The sequence below is a fragment of the Gymnodraco acuticeps genome, unplaced genomic scaffold (assembly GCF_902827175.1).
Source record: "Gymnodraco acuticeps unplaced genomic scaffold, fGymAcu1.1, whole genome shotgun sequence".
Taxonomy (NCBI): domain Eukaryota; kingdom Metazoa; phylum Chordata; class Actinopteri; order Perciformes; family Bathydraconidae; genus Gymnodraco; species Gymnodraco acuticeps.
This window is the reverse complement of record NW_022991091.1, coordinates 2,610,809-2,629,123: the sequence shown is the minus strand read 5'-3', so window position 1 is coordinate 2,629,123 and position 18,315 is coordinate 2,610,809. Positions and strand designations below refer to the sequence as shown.

General features: G+C 40.4%; 1 protein-coding gene across 1 annotated transcript in view; it reads right to left on the bottom strand.

The window, feature by feature from the left end:
* Window positions 1-18,315, bottom strand: part of thsd7ba (thrombospondin, type I, domain containing 7Ba) — a 176,224-nt gene that overhangs the window by 144,280 nt on the left and 13,629 nt on the right. The window lies entirely within an intron of this gene.

Here is an 18,315-nt window from a genome sequence, read left to right as displayed (position 1 = left end):
AATATTGCAAACGTGTGCCTGTATACATTAGTTAATTATGTGTTCTCCTAGTGTTGTTTGTAATTGATATTAGTGCATTGTCAGCTTTCCTTGGCACAATAATATTAAAACCTAAAATAAAATAAACTTATAATTCACCCATTCTATTTAGTATTCATTTGGATTGCTATATTTGTATTCAGAATGTTTTATAGCAGTGACATTCTGCTGTAGATCTTGATATTAGAGTCTAAAACATGGTTTGAAGTAAGGTTGCATTTTCCAACAAAGCTTTTCTATACCATCCCTTGTGGAGAGAAGAGTGCAGAACAAAGGTGGAGCTGAGAGGGAAGGTATTAAATGCTGAAAGAAAATTGCAGATATGTTCACAACAAGGGACATGATATGAGAAAAATACACGTTAAAATATTTCAACTATCCCTCCAGAGTCGATTCTATTTCTTAAATATTAGTAAATGGCCTCAATACTTATTTGCCATGTAGCACCTCCAGTTACACATATCTGCAGTCTCGTGATACTCAGTCCAATCAGAGCTCTGGGGGAATTGCCTTGTGTAAAACAAGCAGTACAAGAGTGCTCAAAAATCAAACATATAAATATGTATTCCTGTAGCCTTGATTGATGAAGTGCAATTGACTTCTTGAAACTGAAGAGCATGTGTGTGCTCAAAAGAATAAAAGGTATTCTACTGTAAGCATAAACTGAAAAAACATGTCAACAAAACAATAGTTTATGTGGTCTGTTGTTAATAGATAAATGTTAGGGTTCCATAAATGTATTTTGTGTCTCTATTCTGACATGTCTCCATTCTTTAATGTTCAAAAAGCTCTTTCTTTTTCTCATACTGCCTGCGCTGCAGCATCTCTGTTCACCCTCTGTCTGAAACCAGAGCCAAGTCTGCTCTGATTGATTAGCTGGCCGGCTCTGTCGTGATTGGTGAACTGCTTATGTATTTTCCACCCCTTAGCCCATCACGTACAATGTGTTGGAGCACTAGACAATAGAAGCGCTAGTGTTACATATTGCTCACATGTTCATGTTATGTGAACAGGAGGGAACTTTGGGATTTTAGCTTTTGCACACCATTTACATTTACAAAACCTACGCATGTAACACATTACAGGAAAGGGAAACCACCCAAAAAGCATAATAGGGCCCCTTCAAATATGTCTATAACATCTGTAACATCCTTAAGATGTGATCATTCAATTCAAGATCTTATCGCAAAGACTGGAATAAAGAGGAAACGGTTCCCTTCTGTCAACAGAAAGAAAAAATAAGTGAACTAGCTAGTTTTTTTATTTTAATTATGATTGTCTTTGCAGACCATTCACATGCACAACAACTTATATAACACTCTACAGGGAAGGGAAATAATCATGATTTGTTTTACTTTTTGAAGTTGATGGTGGGTATAGCAAGCAACCCCAGACTGAAAACACATTGTATGATTTCCTGAGTCAGCATTCTGCTAGCTCTTTGGATCAGAAAGACAAATGCCATTAACCTGTTTACAGCCTGGCAAGTTAGTATTCATTAAAACAATCAGAAACATAGAGTCGGGGGGGGGATAACATTTCTGCTGACATTTTAAGTACCAAAGGACATTAATAAGAGCACTTCTACAGAAGTTACTGAAGAAAAGATTAAGGAAAGTCCAATGTTCTCACACAGTTGGAAAGAGAGCTTTATAGCCAATTATGTTTTTTGAGAGCTCTTCTTTTGGGAATTTCCACAGATCCCACCTGTCCTCTGCAGGAAGATAATAATTCACACGGATTAAAAGACAGTTTGGTAATGAAAAGTCTTAAATATCCCTTTCATATTTTAAGATAGCAGCTGCTGTTTCCCAGTGGCTTACCCTAAAAAGACCAAGTCATTGTATTCTCAGTTCCTCCACAATACACTGAGCACATTACCCAAAAGGAATACTTAAAAAAACGACAGCACAGCTATGATTATTAATCTGTTTCTGCAGACATGGAGAAGACGGTTTCTGGATCAAAGTAAGCCATTACTGCCATTGTCCCAGTTGCAATCCCCAGATAAAGAGGGTTGATATAACAATGTTTCTTTAAAGCAGCCGGCATGTGCAAAAACTGTATCTGTATGAGCTATAATTCAAGAGATACATTAATTAGTTAAGCCTCTTGGAGCACCAGGTAAAAGAATATGTGGTCATTAAACTCCAAAAATGTCTTCCTGTAGGTGCGAAGCTAAGGTTTGATATCCACAGAAAAGCGGCGGCCATCATATTACCTCCCGGGCAGAGGTAATCAAAGATCAAACACCACTCTACAAATCCTAATTAAAAGTTCACATGGTTTCTCTCGCCATGATTAAGGGCTGGGCGGTTGGGGTAGGAAAATGAGGCATGGCATATCCTTCATGTATTAATTATGTGCAAGTATTCCAGGCAAACTGACATCCTGCAAACGTGTGGTTAAGCACCTTTTCTTGTATCACACTTTTGCAGAACACCCCCAAACATCCTTTTAGATGGCGTAGCTAAGAATGTGTGCTTGTTTCTTCTCAGGAATTAATGAAAATGCCTCGGGAGCAGATTGAGGCCTTTTCTGTTGTTGATATTTTGATCATTGCAATATGTTAGCATTATGGGGAACCACACATGTGAAGAGAATTTGATGCACGTTAATATTTACATTTCAGTTCCCATTAATCAAGTTAATTAGAGAGAAGTAAAAGATAATTGCTGCCTTTCACATACTGAGTACAAGTCAATGCAGCATCCTCTATTAGCTTGTTTTGAAACATTGTCAGTTCACTGATACTTTTTTCCATTTGATGTGCCAAATTAGACTGTGCAGGCTACACGGTATGCTCAGTCTATTTCTGTTCCCATAACACATTGGGCTTGTTATAGCAGCCCAGGTCCAGTCCCTGACTCCCTGCTGATCCTATGGTCAGCTAATGGCTAAAGATGATCTGCTTGTCAGCTAGTCTGATGGTTGAATCATGAATACTGACCAGAGCTGTCAAATGTCATTATAGAGATGCGTTGATCCAAAACATAATGTAAGTGTATTTCTGTTGTTGAATAAGTCAGGTCTCGTGGTAAATACAAATCATGACAAACAAGGTTAGTTTATTCAGTCAGACATACTGCTGTATTGAATTTGAGCATATTTATATGTATGAAACGGTTGTGTTATGTGTCAGGGGGGGCTGCTTTTCATTATCATTATCTGCAAGGTTATTTACATCGACAAAAAGCAAAAGCCCTATTCGATACATACTGTATCCCTGACAAATAAATCCCCCTTTGCACAGAAACAGCAGTCGTATAAAAAAAACAACAATAAAAAGTTGGTCACAAAAAAAAGAAAAAAGAAACAGCAGTGACTCATTATGAACGTAATGCTATCGCTATCTGTGGCAAGTTTTTAATCATCTCTTTATACAAGTATAGATTGGTGAGGTGATTTTCAATACTTTTTGTAATATATTGCCTGCTGATTAAAATAGTATTTTAATTCTAAATAATGGTATTTATCCAGACTACCTTTTTGTCACGAAGGTAAACAAGCTCAACGGACAAGAGGGTGATATATAGCTTTAGCTACTTTTCCACCTAAACTAGCTTTTCAGGCCTCAGTTCCTTGGTGATGAGTAGCTTCTCTGGATAGTCTGACTGTCATTGAGTTGCTTTCTGCTTCTCAGGACTCACGGAGCCTACACACGGCGGCGTGCGTTGCCGCTTCAACGCTTCTGCCCATTCACTTTGAATGGGGTGACGTCACGATTCGCCGAACTGCATTGTGGGAGCAAAGCGTAGCTTCTCTCGCGGTGCTCGCTGCAAAAGTAGAGCAATGTTCTACTTTTGCCGCCTCGATGGAGGCGTCAGCCAATCAAATCCCGCGTATACAAATCTGACATTACAAGCGCTAGCCAATCAAACCGCGTGTATGTTGGGAGAGCCAGACCGCAGTTATTTCCCATGTCAAAAAATGGAGGAGAAAATGATCGTGGCGGTACTATATGACCAGTCCCTCTTTACATACAGGGATACAAACCGGAGGAGCCAGGCATGGGGGGAGGTGGCAGAGACAGTGGGTGAAACTGGTAGGTGTTCGCCTGTTTGGGGAGTTTATATCCAGTGTACTTCGTTTGAATGGACAGCTAGCAAGCATAGACAGTATATTTAGCCAGCATGGATGTAGCATGAATGCTTTGCTTTGTATGTCCGGGGCGGGACATTCATGTGATTGGTTGTTGGTCGCGTTGTTCGTAATAAATCCCCAAGCTTCAGACACGCCCACCGCCAAGCAGTAACGCACGCCGCCGTGTGTAGGGGCCGTGAGAGCATGATCCCTGATCAAGGAAAGCCCCCCGAGCAGCCCTACAGCGAAACCCACCAGCACCCTTTTCCCATCGCTGTCTGTTTATCATTACACTAGTGTTCTCTCCCCCAGTAAAATCGTATTGCAACTTTGTGAGCTCCTCATTTAAATCTCTGTGAACTACATCCCCACTTGACTTCTGAATAAGTTCAATATTACAACTTCACATTTGTGAAATTCAGTCAAAAGAAATTCCAACAGAGTTTGAAGGCTAGGGAGATGTAGTCCTAAGGTAAAGTCACTTTGCCTAAACTTTGAATAATTACAAAACCATGTGGGCAAACTCCCCCTAAAGGCATTAGGAGACTTCTTAAGATCTGCAATGTGGTACTATTTCAACATAAGTGCAATTTCTGTCTAAGCATTTTGTGAAATTACTCTTTTACATAAATACTATTGATCATAATATTTAACAGTAAAAAAGACAGACATTTTCTGAAGCGCAGATATGAGGTTAATATTTATGTTTTTTAGTAAAATGTCTACAAAATAAGGGATAGCTCGACATGAATGTTGATTAATAACTTAAATTATCTGCTGCCTTTTATTAGAGCGCCATAGAGGTCAAAATTCCTATACAGTACATTAGCGTCAAGTGATAGCACTAATTAGCAAATGTTGACAATACAAAAACAATGACATTCACTAATTATTTCCATTTCTTCATATCTTCCTTTGATTGACCTTCTTCATACATAACTCCACTCTTTAATGAATGAAGGAAAAACAGAAAAAGCCGTTGTTTTGTGCAATAAATTGTTCTAAAGTTTTAGGCTTTAGCCGTCCAAGTTAGCCAAATCAAACAGCTTTTTCCCCAATATGTTTCTTATAGCTACCCTGTCCCTAATACTGACAGTATGAGAACTAGAGTTTATTTTGCTTGAAAATGATCAGGAAGTGTTAAAATTGCAATGACATAAATGTTTAGTTTAACTCCTGTGGAATCATTCATCTCACTTCTTTAGTAAAGCTGAAAATTGCAAACGGTGAAGTCAACACTTTGATTAAGAAGTCACCCACAGAAAATATTCAACAGCCATGCTAAACAAAAAAAGAGAGGATGAAAGGCGAGCATTAGCAGAATTAATTACATTGGTTTGTTGTTCCCATTGAGGCCAATAGGTCGATCCAGCTCTGCCTCTACTTTCAACAACAAAGAATAATTCAGCTGCTCATCCCAGGAAGGGAGAAAGTAAACTGATAAGTAACTCTGAATGAAATGTATGTTGCAGAGATATACCTGGTCAATGGCCAAATTCACAAACAAATAGATGCTGCATAACATCTCCAAACCTCATAAGTCACTGTATCAGTACCGTGTAAAAGTCATGTTTAAAGGGGCCTCATTATGCTTTTTGGGGTTCTCCCTTTCCTGTGGTGTGTCATATAGGTTTTTGTGCATGTAAATGTTCTGCACAGAGGGTGAACCATAGGGAGTTTCTCTCCCACACACTCCCTCAACCAGCCTGAAATGCATCAATTGGATAACTTTGTTTAATGTTATAACATAGTGACATCACTATGTAACATTTGTGTTTATATTGGCTAGCACTCCAATGGCCTATGCCAAATGACGTGATAGGCTAAGGGGCGGGACATGTCTAAGCAGTTGACCAATCACAACAGAGCAGGCCAGCTAACCACCCAGAGCAGACTGGGCTCTGGTTTCAGACAGAGGGTGAAAAGAGGTAGTTACTTGTATGTATTTACCTAGGAAATAAGAATCTAGTGTAACATTTCAAATTAAGTAGAATTTTGAAGCATTCAGGGAAAGGTGTGCCCCTTGCTCAAAACTCTGCCTGTTGAAGAACGTTTCAATGACCTATTTTCATGACTCTTTATTTTTTTAGAAATCACTGAGCAGAAGAGAAGAGAAATAGTCTCTCTTGGGGATACAAATTACAGGTTACCCCTAACATTGGGAACAAACAAATAAATACAATTGAATTCAACATTAATACTGATACTATCAGCTTACTATCAGTTTACTTTATTGGTTTGATGAGCCTGTGATATAGATGATGACTCAAAGACTGGAAGCAATCCCTTAGTCATATGCTCTGTCCTCTCTCTTATCCACTCTTTCCTTGCAGCCTACATCCTCTTTTCCGACTTGTCTGTTTCAGCACAGCAGATGATCAGAGGGTAAAATAAAACAAGCGTTCTTGATAGGCAGTGCTCTGCAATCACACAATGACTCATATGGGAGTTGTTTTCCTTTTTCCAGGTAAGAATAAAATCCATTTCACCTCGCTGTCTCTCCAATGTGTTCCCCACTGGGCCAAATACACAGTAAATAGAGTAGGCTACTTTGACAGGTCCCTGTAGATGTGATTGTTCACATACAGAGAACATTATTAACATGTTCCTTCAGTAAAGAGTCTCCATCTTTAATTTCCCTGAGGAGATCATTTTTAGGTGAAGTGAAACATTCACCGCAGGAAACACATATCATGTCATTAACTATCAAACAGAGGAGGACATGGTGATAGAAACTTGCAAGAAGAAATGAGAAATCTTATCAGTTGGTAACCTATTTACTTCCAGCTCAGTCTGCAGCAGGGGGTATAAGCAGTTGTGCTGACAAAGACAGAGCACTCCAGCATGGAGAGCAGCTTGTCAAGGAAACTGCTCCATGAAGAAGATGAACACAAAAGAGGTTTTTGTTTTAGCTTTTAGTTCCCTCTGTATATTCTGCAGCTTCTCTCTGGACTCACAGTGAATTGGTCTGGCTGAGACCTTCAGGCTTACAGTGTTTTGTTGTTAAACAAAGAGGAGTTCATCTCATTAAAACTATTATAATTACAATAAGCATGTCGTGTTTTGTTAGCAGCAAATAGCCTTTTTTATGAACGGAAAGTACAATAAAGCCTCCTCACTAGAGACCGTTTATAGAGCATATTAAGAACCCTGACAAAAAGAAGGAACAAAATGATGGAGTAATAATGCCATGCGCCACTGCGAAGATTAATTTATTTTGTAGTGTGTAGCAGAGGAAGTCAGATGCTTTGTCCTTCATTCCACGCAGTGCCAACTTATTTTTATGGTCTCTTTAAGTGCTTGACCTTCACACGGACACGCCTAACCCACAAAGTACAAGGTCACTGACATCAGCCTCAAAGCTCAATACTCGTAACTTCCAGTGAAACATCAAAGAGCAGGACATGCTACTGACTGGCTCTCCTTGCAGCTGATTTGCTGGAAATCTTTGCACTTGGGCCAGTTCGCAGCAGCGGAACAGGAAAAGCTCCTGTCAGCAGGTTTAATCTCATTTGCATTTAAGGAGTTGAAGCTGTCGACTAATCACATTTTGGTATTGTGGCTTTTTTGTCACGGAGGTACTGTATGACTGTTCCTAAAATTCCTTCTGAATAACTAGTTTGCTAGAGTTTCTATTTCAACTCATCTGCAAGACTAACTGTCCTTGTGTAGCGAGCTATTAGCACAGAATATTTTAAAGAGTGCGTATTTGTTTCCTTGTGTACAAAAAGGACAGTTCACAATCATTTCAAAAGCTGGAAAGATGGAAGGACACTATTCTACACATGGAGCTTTATTAAACATAAATTACAAGCTCAAGCAATGGCCTTTATGTATTTCAATCTTAGTATTAATTGAACCTGCAGGAGTAATTTAGTAATGAGATGACCTTCTGTCTTTGATTCCAATCACTTACACAATGGCGCCTCCAGACTTGATTTTCCCAGTAGCTACAGGAACTCTTTCTAATTACTTCTGTCCTCAGTTACAAGCTAGTCAAGCCCGTTTGTCTTTCCCATTTTCGTCCTTCAAGCCTCTAATAGAGAAATTAGACTGTGGGAGATTTGACCAGAATTGGAACGTTTTGTATGAGGGTGATGTGAAAAGCCTGCGCTGCTTGAAGGGGACTTGAAAGGATAGCTCTTCTGTGAGAATATTCCTATGGGATTAGGAATCTGACTGCTAGGGAATCTCTTTCCTTGTAGCTCTCATGAGACAAGCCGCCAGCCTTTTTGACAGCCTCAATCAGACAGTCAGAAGGAGGCACACAAGTTCAAAATGAGATCTCAATTGAATAATCAATGCGAAGGGCTTTTGAGGAGGCACGTCAGATTGTGCGAAGGTCGCTTTGATGGATGCAATGCTCGGTTTACTCTAATAAATATGGTGATTTGACTGCTGATCAAATTCAAATTAAACAAAGCAGAGCATCCATTCTTTTTTCACTTCACTGTTTGGGTTTTCTGTCAAAGATAAGCCAGAGGCATTTTTTAACAAATGTAGAGTGGATGTGTTTGGGATATAGAATATATTTTTTAATTGGAGCTACGCATTACAATATCAGATCAATACCGAACATTGAAATTGTATTCACCTCCATCCTAATCAGGCTCACTCTGTGTACTACATGTAGCCTACCCAGGGGAGATGTGTGGGGAGGCCGATAACAAACCATATATTTCTTATTTTGATTTTTAATAGAACAGTATTTGTGCTCATCTGGAGGAATTTACTGAATTGAAATGCCCAGCTGCATACTTGATACTCTTTGAATGTAACAGGAGAAACAACTTGAAAGCTTTCAGTGTTTACAAAAGCAGGAAGGAAACATTTAAATCAAGAGTTTCACTTCAAGCGTTTGTGTGGAAGTAAAAGCTCGCCAGGATGTGGATGTTGTCTATAAGCTCCTGTGTTTGTACTGAAGGTGTTTTGGACAGTCATAATTAAAAGAAAACTATAGCTTGTTCACTTATAATTTACTTCTATTTACAGAAGGGAATAATTTCCTCTTTATTCCAGGTTTGCGATAAGACAGTTAGAACACATCTTCAATTATCACATCCAAAGGGTGCTATAAGCCGCTTTCACACCGCAGGACTTGCCGTACTTTAGTGCCGGCACTAAAGTACCACGGCACTGAATCCGCCAGGGGGCTAGTGCCAATCGCATTCACACCGCAGTACTTTCCCTGAGGCAAGATTATGCTGATGTCACTTCGTCTTCTTCTTCTTCTCTGGGTTTACTGGCAGGCCGCAAAACCACTTCACGGCGAGTACAAAAAAAAACGAGAGAAGAAGAACTACACGGGGGAGGGGGGTATAAAGCCCACCCGCTGTATGAGGCGTTTGTTTACTTTCCGACCTCAGACATGATGGAGTTCATAAGGGTAATTAGGGTAATTTACAAATAAAATACCCCATTATAACAATGGACTTTATCTGTATGTATTTATTATATATTACCCCCTCAGGCTGATTTTGGAAAAGGACATTAACCCTTGTTTGGTGTTTTTCCCTTATTTATCTAAAACAAATGGCATGATAAATTACTTGTGTTTATGTGTGTAAGACTTGTGTTTCTGCCCCTGCCATTGCTGCACAAGGTTGCAACATTGTAGATAAATTCAACCACCGACACCTGTCTGCTCTCACATTCTTCTATTCTGCAAATTTGGGGTGGGACACAATAAATAAAGCTTCGCCAGTTTGTTTGTTTTATTGCACAGTCAAGACATAACAATAACGGCATCATGCTGTTCCAGGTGTGTCGTATGCATGTAAATTGAAGTTAAATAAAAGTGTGAAATGTAAAATAAAGTGTAAGTAGTTTCAAAACAATGTAACAGTGGCAATAGATATAGCAGCAGACACACCTTAGTGCAAGTTAGGTGTCAGTATTAAAAAACAGTGGCAATATATATATATATAATAACAATAGAAAATCGTTACCACCATTAAAGACCACTTATTGTGGTCTTTAATTTTGTTATAGTCCTGCCTGAGTTTCTTTATTTTTACCCGGCATCCGTGTGCACTGTGCACGATTCCCAGCTCAAGTAGCTTTTGCGAACATCGCTCAAAACATTTGGAGTTGGGAACTGCTTTCTGTAGAAGCTGCTGCATCCCGTCCTCGGAGTAAATTGCCAGAAGCGCCGACACTTCCTCATCATTCCACCGCTCAGGTGTTGTAGTACGTGTGGTCATAACTGCTTTAAAGTACAAAAAACTACTCGCTCAGGTGTGGATGTGGTTTTGTAGCGAGGAAAAAAATGGCTGCCTAACAAAAAAAATTCAGAGTCTAACGGGGCGTGGTTTGCAATTCGCCCAGCCAATAGAAATAGAATAGAAATTGGCACTCTTTTATCACCAGGTTCGTACCACCTCTATAGCAGGGACTGAAAATGGCCAAAAGAGTTCCCGGCACTGAGTAGTCCCGGCGGTGTGAACTCGACATTATTGGTACTAACGGAACTAAAGAACCAAAGTACCAGGGAAAGTCCTGCGGTGTGAATGCGGCAATAGACATATTTGAAGAGGCCCTATTCTGCTTTTTGGGCTTTTCTCTTCATGTCGTTTGTTATAGGTAAATGTAAATGGTCTGCAAAGGCTAAAATCCCAAAGTTCCCTCTCTCCCACACACTCGCAAACACCTCCATTGGTCTCCTTTGTTTATATCTGCGACATAGTGACATCACTATGCTCTCACATTTCTATTGGCTAGCACTCCCACACATTGTACTTGATGTGATGTGTGCTAAGGGGCGGGACATCTCTAAGTGGTTGAACAATCACAACAGCCGGCCAACAATTAAAACTTGTCAGACACTTAAGACACTAAAATTACAAAATAATTTGTCATATTTTTCACTACAACAAAACGTCTATCATTACTATCTATCTATCGCTTATTATTTTTGTTTAATTTGCAGACACAGATAGAGGTCAGTACAGTGGACAGATATTCAAAAGGTGTTTTCTTGTATATGCATGGGCTTTGATGGCATAGTTGCACATTAGCCACTACGGTGGACCCTATTGAATCATCCCATACACTGCCACTCAGTGGCAAGTCAGTGTAAGTGCATGATAGTTCTCTAAACCAAGATGGACGACAGACAGCCAAATGAACCAAGGGTGTTTCTCAATGTCGAGGAAGGCTCCTCCAGAGCCACTATTTCAAAGATGCTACATTATCGAATCCCGCCGAAGGACTGTTCCAATGTTCAGGTTCCTTGGAATTCTACCGAGGACTGAATCCTTCGGTATGGGAAATTTCTAGGATGCATCAGTGTATCCTCCGGTATACGGTCTTAAAATCCCCACAATGCTTTGCGCACGGACCAATTTCCAAAATCTTTGGCAGAAAATGTAAGGCGGGGCCTCTCATATGACTCACACCTGCACACTTGCTAGCCTGTCCCACTCTTCGTTCTCCGAATGAAAGGAAGGATTATTGCCTAGCCTCTGAAAGACCTGACTCGTAGGGACATGTCCTACCAAGAAAGCGTCCTCGACATTGAGAAACACCCCTCGTCACTCGTCGATATCTTGCCAATCCTTTTATGGAAAGCGTCCCCTGCAGGCATAAAAATATTGGTGACATCAAGTAACAACTAAGGAGTCATATAATTCATAAATTGTCAAAGTATTGATTTTATGTTGGGATTATGATTAATCATCTGTCCACTAAAGTGAACGTCATGCATCACTGGCTATAATCCAATTCATACTGTTACTGCTACTGTTGTTCTTGAAAATGCTTCATCTGCAATATCTTTTTGGGCAGTAAATCAATATATTTATGTTATTATAATGTGATTTTAAGGTTGCACATCTTTATTTATCATTTTTTCAATATTTACATTTCTTCAGTTCAAACTTAAATGCATGCGATCCACTAAAGTTAAAATCTTGTTTTTCATGCCCCAAGAGCAATAAAAACACTTGGTACAAAAATCCTGACTGAGGTTGTCATAATTCATGCATGAAAGGGTTAACTTTACCTCACAACAATAATGAGAGAGAGGCTGGTTCAATGAAAGGGAATTGTGTAGTAGGGTTAGCGTTAGGGTGGTTTATCTTCCATTTCCATAAAGCACTAACGATAATAGGACTTACTAATAAACCCCATGACAATCTAGAATTTCAAACTGTAGCTGGTTTTTTCTTTTTTATCAGTTTGTCAGCTGCTCGCACACAATGCTCTGACATCACTGAACGGCAGAGGGTTTTGTTCAGAGGGGGCAGTGCAGCACAGCAGTTTCCTGACCCATGTGAATCATTGCCTATTTACTTTTAAAGCTCTATGGAGCAGAATAATCCATCCAGCTTCTCCCGCTTATCCGTGGTCGGGTCGCGGAGGTAGCAGTTCCAGCAGAGAGCCCCAAACTTTCTTTTCCCTGGCCACATCAACCAGCTCTGACTGGGGGATCCCAAGGCGCTCCCAGGCCAGCGAAGAGATATAATCCCTCCACCTGGTCCTAGGTCTACCCCTTGGTCTCTTTCCAGCTGGACGTGCCTGGAACACCTCCCTAGGGAGGCGCCCAGGTGGCATCCTAACTAGGTGCCCGAACCACCTCAACTGGCTCCTTTCGACGCGAATGAGGCCATAGGGAAAATCTGCTTTTTTGTAATGAAAGCATTAAAATACAAGTGAGTTCTGAGGATGTATCTCCAAAGTTGTTAACAAACAAGCCAACTCTGTTGCCAACACATTTGCGTGTTTCCATTAGTTTCTTATATCATTACATAGAAAGTAAGACCTAATGACTCAAAGTAAACCTGTTATGCAGTATCAACATGAGCAAAGAGTTACTATCCAAGCTGGATCTGAGTTACAAGACTATGGTGATTTCTAGCAACTCCTAAGTCCGCACACAACACTTTGTAATTCCAGATTTTGCCAAACGGCAAGATAACCCACCAAAGACACATATAGTGCTGTATGTCCATCGAGCGATGGGGGTTGGAGAAATGGGAGAGGGGAATTTAAATAATAGCCATAATACTTTTACAGTGGTTTAAATATGGCCTTTATTCTGTTGGAGAACTGTAGATGACTTTGTCTATGTATTAGCCGTGCTTATGTTGTCATCAGGGCTGCAGATGGTGCAAGATTTTAAATAGTTTCTTCTGTCCAAATGTTATGTTATAACACTTGCAAACTTGTTACAAAATGAATGCATCACCTTTCCTTCTGGATTGTATTGCTATTAAACTACTAGTTCTAACAGTTACTCTACTCAATCTTTAGCAAGTAGGATAGTGCTACATCTTCATAGCTGTAAAAATAGCTTAATGCAAAATTAGACTAAAATGTAAATGAAAGGAGTTAGTGTTCACAGTCCATTCAGGTCGTAAGGAAAAACCATGTGCTTGTATGTGGTTTCCATATTCAATTTGAATTCAGCCCCACCTGAGTATCATATTATGTCAATGCATGTCAAATAGAATCTCCAATTTCCTACAATAACCTGTTTTCTCAGCATGTCATTTACAGCTGATAAGCTCCGTTAGAGGTCCCTATACAAATAGCACGGGCTACATGATGCGTCGGTATATATCTGTATATTCTCTGGTGCATAATTCAATGTCTCAAATGTCAAAAGAACGCATCTCCTGGCCATTTTCGTACATGGCATTTACTGAGCATAACAAGACTCCCGGAGCGATGTAGAGGGCTGTGACGTCAGCGGCCCGCTTTTGGTTGCGTTTCCACTTGGCCTAGTACCGGCTAGCGGGTCCTAATTCACAGTTTTTCTGGCCCCATAAAATCAGGGTTCTAGGGCCAGGAACAACCAGACTGTGACGTCACTCTCGACTGCTGATTGGTCAGAGAGAATTACGAGTTACAAGTTACGATGTTCCTATACTTTATTGCAGATGACAAGATCCAGCGGGAGCTCGACGGGACAACTCGCAATATGAAAGTATTTCAGGAGGTCTCTACACTGATGTGCGGAAGCGGTTACTCGAGGACTGTCTTGCAGTGTAGGGAAAAACTGAAAAGATGAAGAGTGAGTATGGCGTAGTGAAGGACACCAACAAGCCGATCGCTCCGCCTACACTGCGTTACTATAGATAATACCCCAGTTCCTAAACTGTAATGGAAACGTGCCATAAGTGGGCCAGTCCTGGAAACGCGCCATAAGAGTTGGATCTCTGGATTGTTCCTCCAGCAACACCATCAAAAACAAGCTTGACTCATTTTATAAAACAATTTTATCATCCACAAGGTACAATATGGACTGTGAAAGTAACAGCTGACAGGGCGCTTTGCTGCAAAAAGAAGATAGTATAAGTGTAACGAGATATTGTACGCTTGCAATAGGCTAAATAAATGCATTTGTCTGATGTGCTTTTATTCCAATGACACTGTTAAAGTGAAAAAGCCCTCGGTAAATTATTCAGTGCAATTTGGTTAAATGTGAAATCCTGGTGAAGCGGTTTCTAGCACACTGCCGCTTTTGAGCTTATTTTTTCAGAAACAACAGAAGCTCACTGCGGCAGTGATGTTTGATTTCAGCTTTGATGGTGCAACTGTGTGGTGAAATATACTCAGAGACTGAAATGAAATGTAAATGTTGCCTGACTGTATCACCCCACATATGGGTTCTTCTTGCAGTCACAAGGCCCCTGGAAAGACAGGAGCTCCAGCCCTGTAAATTCTTTGAATAATCCATCAGGGGCTGAGAGAGATCCCTCTCATTAAGAAAAACCTTTATTGATTTCTCAATCTTTTGAAAATCATTGCCCCTCAGCTCAAAGTTCCCACATAATTTCGATGAACATTAGCCGGCTTTAATTATTCAACCCTCAAGGGAACACTGGCAGGATTTATGAAAACGACAGATATCATTTGTATGATTACAAGCAGAAGAAATATGAATGAAACAGGTAAGTGAATCTTGAAATACTTAAAAAATACAAATACTTTCTTCTAATCAAAGTGTTCACTGCAGTCTTAAAACTGTACACACTTTCAAATGCATTTTTGAAAGAATGTAGAATATCAAAAGTTTCTTCTCAAGGAAACAGATACCTCACTATCTTGAACTAGTTGGATTCCCATACGGTGTTTTTGTTCTTTTATAAGAAGGAGAAGCTTTGATGCAAAATACAGCCCCATTTGGGATGTGTCTAAGAATAAAGCAGCTATTTTCCTATTTGTTAAACTAAGCTGTGAAAAACACAAATACCTTCTGATAGGTGAACCTCAGCGATTTAAAGACTTTCTGCAGAAAACTTCATTTCAAAGATGCCAAATGAAAACCAGAGAGGGGATTTGACTTCTTCAGACGACTAAGGGTGTTTCTCAATGTCGAGGAAGGCTCCTCCAGAGCCACTATTTCAAGGATACTACGTCATCGAGTCCCGCCGAAGGACTGTTCCAATGTCCAGGATCCTTGGAATTCTACAGAGGCCGGTGTCATTCGTTGCGGGACATTTCGAGGCGTAACATGTGTTTCCTCCGCGGCCTTAAAATCCCCACAATGCTTTGTGCATGGACCAATTTTCAAAATCTTTGGCGGAAATCGCGCTCCATATGAAGCACACCTGCACACCTGTTAGCCTGTTCCACCATTCTTCGTTTTCCGAGGCTAGGAAGGATTCTTGCCTCGCTTCTGAAGGACCTGGGTGTTTCTCAATGTCGAGGACGCTTCCTTGGTAGGACATGTCTTCCGAGTCAGGTCCTTCAGAAGCGAGGCAAGAATCCTTCCTAGCCTCGGAAAACGAAGAATGGTCGGAACAGGCTAACAGGTGTGCGTCATATGAGAGGCCCGCCTTACATTTTCCACAAAAGATTTTGGAAATTGGTCCGTGCGCAAAGCATTGTGGGGATTTTAAGTCCGCGGAGGATACACATGTGCAGCCTCGAAATTTCCCGCAACGAAGGACTCCGGCCTCGGTAGAATTCCAGGGATCCTGGACATTGGAACAGTCCTTCGGCGGGACTCGATGACGTAGCATCCTTGAAATAGTGGCTCTAGAGGAGCCTTCCTCGACATTGAGAAACACCCTAAAGCTGACTGGATGAGCACCATGGCTTGCTGCTGTGTTTAAATGCAGATGTATATGAAAGTCAAAAATAAATCCAATTGTAACGCTCTGTTGTGGAGCATTCTGAGGCACCCCTTACATTTTAAAAACAACATTTAAAAAGGAAAAACTACAGTGTGCACATTTTCACTCGCCTGCCGTTATATTCTTAAATCAATTCTCCCCAAAAACGTAAACTATGTGCAATGGACAGCAGAGCAACAACTAGAACAGAAACACTAGATCAATGCAAATCACACTGTGCTTTACCAGAAGACAGCGCTGATTTGTTGTGGATTTAATAAGCAGCGACAACATCAAGTCCTTATCTTATGTGATGCCTCCTATAGAATTATTCTCACACACTGAGATATGTAAAATGGTTTGCTACCTATAGTTGAAGTAAAAAGCCTTACATGATTACATGGCGGTTTTACCTCCATTACCGTCTCAGGATCTATTCTGGAGGACTGCCTCTCAGTGCAGTGTGAGTAATTGATAAATGTATACCTAGCTGTTAAAATGCCAAGTATGGCTGTTTAAAGCGGTCGTCTTTGAAATGTCCCTTTAAAGAGTTAAATAATAGTTCCATTAGCAGCAATGTTTCAGCGCTACATTCTGCTCTCCAAGACGCTGATGAAGGTCAGGCTTAAAAGGCTCCAGTTTTCTTTTTCAGCCAGAGGCTCCCAGCTTAGCCACAGCTCTGGGAGCTGCCTCACACAAAAGATTTACCCCACAATGCTGCTGGCCTAGATATACACACCAAACACACAATAGGTTGGCTGTGCATAATTTAGAGCACATCCTTTCTACGTTGACAAGACCAAAATTAAAAACGAAGCTTGTCAGCCATTTTAAGAATTCAAAGACTATGTGTTTGGTGGTGAAGGGAAAGTTAAATAATTTGCCAACATAAACGTAGTACTGTATGTGATATAAAGCCTGGAGCTGCCACAGAAACAGTGAGACTCACATGACTCCGAGGAATGTTTGCTCATTTACAATATACCAAATACGTACTCGTAACACAACACCTTTTATTGTGCAACTTCTTCAATAGAAGTGTCTGTTGTTGGAAGATACAGTCCCTCAGTTTCCCCTGGAGTCAAACAGTCATAAGGAGATGGATGACTGAATATATTCAAAGATATTAGGTTTGAGATTTCCTTCTGAAAGTGGTTTTATTTCGAGTCAAGTAACAACCCATAAGCCTTCTTAGCCCTGCAAGGATGTCAAATCCTCACTCTCGGTGTTCCGGTAACATCCCCTTTGAACATACGCTGTTTCAAGTGGAATTAATCAATCTCTTTATCACTTGGGCAGTGTCATTACCCAACCACAGAGTGAGAAATGAAAGTGCTAATCGCACAGCAAGTGGGGCGGTTGTGTGGGAAGGCCAAGTTTCCCTCTTAGAGCTGCTTTCGGAAATGCGTTTTGAATTGAATTTGTTAATCATGTGAAGGATGAATCGTGAGATTACCTCAAATATCTTTAAAAAGAGAGTAAGGAGGTCATCAGCTTTCAATTATGTTATCGAAACGTGATCCTATCAGATACATGCTAAAGTTTGTGAATAATACATTGCAGAGATGCTCACAAAAGCGTTTGAAACACAAGAAGCACATTCAAATCAATATTTTTAGACTCAACATTTACAACAAAATACATGTACTGTGCAGCATGCTGTTTTGTATTGTATGACATTATTATTTACCAGGTCACAATGTCTCATTAACCATGTCACATAACTGCAGCACACACATCATTATGTTAACAATTGAAGCCTCGCTTGTCACCACGGGGCTGGAGATGGATAGTCAGAAAGAAGGTATTAATATTCTAACTGTCCAGGCGTATGGCCTTCTGGCATGATGTCCTTCTGGCATGATGTCCACTAGCATCCTAAAGTGTATGCCCCCCAACAATGTGGATCAGAAAGAGGAGGATTACTTTGCCTGCAAAAGTGGTTGCACTAAAAATGACTGGATTTGTCTCCTATAATGAGAACTAAAGACTGAGTCTTAGTGTGTATAGCATATCCAATGTGCTGCATTTCCAGTTAAACTCTGTGAACCTTACCAGGTTCAGAGAGGGTGTCTTTTATAAAGGTAAAAGTATTTTGCAGAGCATTGGAGCAACCTTGGCAAATTACAAA